Source organism: Benincasa hispida, chromosome 8 (genome assembly GCF_027475165.1).
Source record: "Benincasa hispida cultivar pf3 chromosome 8, pf3_genome.v1.1, whole genome shotgun sequence".
NCBI lineage: Eukaryota > Viridiplantae > Streptophyta > Magnoliopsida > Cucurbitales > Cucurbitaceae > Benincasa > Benincasa hispida.
The window spans coordinates 7,712,675-7,716,602 of record NC_143485.1 but is presented as its reverse complement, the minus strand read 5'-3'; the positions used below and the strand labels follow the sequence as shown (position 1 = coordinate 7,716,602).

The window sequence follows — 3,928 nt, the reverse complement described above, 5'->3', positions numbered from 1 at the left end:
TTATAGTTCCATCGTGGATATTGTCTTCTCTCTCGGAGGCATATTCATACCGTCCTATAAGATCTGAAAATGGTCAGTCACACTTACAAGAATTACTAAGTGTTAGTAAAGATCTTGACCGAAAACGATAACCAAAAGAACTATTGGGATATGCGTTATTCTAGATAATAGTATTTGGTCAAGAACTGTCTTGTTTCTATGAAGGAATTCTTGACTGCCCCACGGTAGCACTTGTTCTAAATCACTTAAGTATCGTTGCAAATAAATAAAGATTTATTGGGTACTTTATTAAGTTTTGCTAAAATGGATTTAGATGCATATTTAATAGAATTTGTTTAAAATGTTTCAGCAAATGTCGAACTCGATTATAAATCTACTTGATTCTGAAAAATTTAACAGAGACGATTACTCGAATTGGAAATCAAATATCAATCAAATATAAGTAGTCGATGACTTGAGGTTTGTGTTAACGGAGGAGCATCCTCCAGTTCCCAGTTCAACGGCGACCCGAAATGTTTGGGATGTTTATGATAGGTGGGTAAGGGCAAACAAAAAAGCCTGTGCCTATATCTTGGCGAGTATATCTAATGTGCTCAACAAGAAACATGAGGTCATGCCCACAGCTCGTGAGATCATGGCATCATTACAGGAGATGTTCGGGCAACCGTCATCGTCTGTTAGACATGAAGCTATCAAATATGTGTATGTGACACGTATGAAGGATGGGACCAATGTGAAAGAACATGTTCTCGACATGATGGTCCATTTTAACATTGCAGAGGCTCACGGGGCTATGATAGACAAAACAAGTCAAGTGATCATGATACTGGAATCTCTTCCTGAGAGTTATCTGCCGTTTAGGACAAATGTTGTCATAAACAAAATCACTTATAATTTAACAACATTATTGAATGAATTGCAAACTTATCAATCCATGATGAAACTCAAGGAAAAAGAAATAAATGTTATTTCTAAACCGAAAAAGTTTTAAAAAGGGTCTACGTCTGGTACAAAACCCGTTGATGATGATAAAAAAAAAAATGGTTCTTCTTCTAAAGATAAAACCATACGATGAAAAAGAAAGGAAAAGGGAAAAAGAAAACCGCTGCGAAGAAAAACAAAAACAAAACTCCCAAGGGAAAATGTTTCCATTGTGGAGAGGTTGGGCATTAGAAGCGTAATTGCCCAAAATATCTGGCTGAAAAGAAAGTAGAAAAGAATAAACAAGGTAAATATAATATACTAGTTCTTGAAACATGTATAGTAGAAAATTCTCACCTTACCTGGATATTAGATTCAGGCGTCGCTAATCATGTTTGTACTTTTCTAGAGGAAACTAGTTCTTGGAGAAGACTTTTTGAATATGAGATGACTTTCAAAGTGGACACAGGTGAAGTCATTTCAGCTGAAGCAGTGGAAAATGTGAAGTTGTTTTCTAGAGATTCTTTTATCTTACTCAAGAATGTGTTCTTTGTACCTAAGATGAAAAGAAATCTGATCTCCATTTCTTGTCTTTTAGATAATATGTACAGTGTATCTTTTGAATATAATGAAGTGTTTGTTTATTCAAGAGGTGTTCATATTTGTTCTGCTAGACTTGCAAATAACTTATACATATTACAACCAATGGAAGAAAAAGCTATTTTAAATATAGAGATGTTTAAAACAGCTGAAACTCATAATAAAAAAGTTGGAAATTTCTCCTAACGCCTATCTTTGGCACCTCGGGCTTGGTCACATTAATCTTAACAGGATTGAGAGATTGATAAAAAAACGATCATCTAAATCAGTTAGAAGACAATTCCCTACCTCCATATGAATCATGTCTTGAGGGAAAAATGACGAAAAGATCATTTTCTGACAAAGGTCTTCATGCCAAAGAACCTCTTGGACTTATACATTCAGACCTTTGTGGTCCAATGTATGTTAAAGCTCAAGGAGGATATCAGTACTTCGTCAGTTTTATTAACGATTACTCTCGATATGGCTATATTTCCTTAATCAGTCACAAGTCTGAAACTCTTGAAAAGTTCAAAGAATTTAAGGCTGAGACTAAAAATCAATTAAGTAAAAGAATTAAAACACTTCGATCTGATCGAGGTGGTGAGTATATGGATTTGCAATTTCATAACTATTTAGTAGATTATGGAATTCAATCCCAACTCACAGCACCTGGAACACCACAACAAAACGGTGTTGCAAAAAGGATAAATCGAACCTTGTTGGACATGGTTCGGTCTATGATGAGTTATGCTCAATTACCTCAATCCTTTTGGGGATATGCAGTACAGACTATAGTTTATATTCTGAACATTGTTCCATCCAAAAGTGTTTCAAAAACACCATATCAATTGTGGAAAGGACACAAAGCAAGTTTATGTAATTTCCGTATTTGGGGTTGTCCAACACACATGTTGGTACAAAATTCTAAAAAAATTGGAAACACGTTCGAAATTATGCTTATTCATAGGATATCCCATAGAAACAAAAGAATGATACTTTTATGATTCCCAATAAGATAAAGTGTTTGTATCGACAAATGCAACTTTCTTGAAAGAGGATCATATTAAAAATCATCTACCTCGCAATAAACTAATATTGCAAGAACTGTCTAAAGATACTATAGAAAAATCAACAAGAGTTATTGATCAAGCTGGTCTATCAACAACGGTTGTTGTCCCATCACGTCCATCCTAAGAGTTAAGAATGCCTCGTCATAGTGGGAGGGTTATTCAACAACCTGAACGCTACATGGGTTTAACAGAAACTCAAAGCATCATACAAGATGATGGTTTAAAGGATCCATTAACCTTTAAGAAGGCAATGGAAGATGTTGACAGGGAACAATGGATAAAAGCCATGAACAATGAAATGGAGTTTATGTACTTCAACTCAGTCTGGGAACTTGTAGATCAACCATTAGGTGTTACACCTATAGGTTTAAATGGATCTAGAAGAGAAAACGAGACCAAACTAGCCAATGTTGGGAATGTCCTAGAACTCGTAGTTCGTGTTAAACATTCTATTTTATCAATAACAATGACTTGTTGATTTTGCATCTTATTATGAAAATTCAATAAACGAATCCTTGGCTATAATCTAAATGTTGTAATTTTATGTAGTGACATAAACAGGATCAAGTTGATAGTATATAGGCTAAATGGTCTAATAAGTATATGGATGAAATTGGGTATCTCATCCTGGTAACACTATTGGATACGGCCCACTCTGTAGTTGTTACAAGAAGTTGTAAGGTGCTATAAACGATGTGATCCACAAATCATTCATGTTGAGACATAAGAGTGAGGGCATCATATGCAATGAGTTTACATATAAACTGAACCACGAATATAGTCACTTTTCTTTATAATAACCATTTACTGTCAAAACTAACTATTTCATTTATTATAAAACCTAGGTTAACTCGATCTTAATCCTGAGCTAGCTATGAACTCCTATTTGTTCGGGATTATCCTTTGATCTACAAATGTTGAGAGTAGTCAAACAGCACTGCTCAATAAGCTTACCATTTTGGGGATAAGACCGGATGAATAGCTGGGGACATAGCCTTGCAAGATGGAATTCACTCCTACCCTGTTTAGAGTTAGCAAATAGGTTGTTCTCTTAAGTACTCAGTCTAGATCTTGAAAAAACGAGGCCCCGCCTTCTCATGATAGAGAAAGGATTTGATTCATAGAGATTATGAATCAGAATTGTTCCTGAGAGGATCAGTAGGAACTTAAGGAACAAGATGTAGTCACAGGGGTAAAACGGTATTTTTGACCTAGCTGTGATTATGAACAACCTGTGAAGGATCGACTTACTGATTATGGTTATTAAATGGACATAATATATTTACAGTGAGAGGAGTTTACCTATGGGCTATAGTGGAGTGTCCAATTAGTTAACGAATAGAGGTTAGATCGAA

The 3,928-nt window shown here is 35.2% G+C and overlaps 1 pseudogene; it reads left to right on the top strand.

Annotated features, from left to right (window-relative positions):
* The first annotated feature begins 352 nt into the window (after positions 1–352).
* On the top strand, positions 353–2,001 carry LOC150034329 (uncharacterized; annotated as a pseudogene).
* The last annotated feature ends 1,927 nt before the right edge of the window (positions 2,002–3,928 follow it).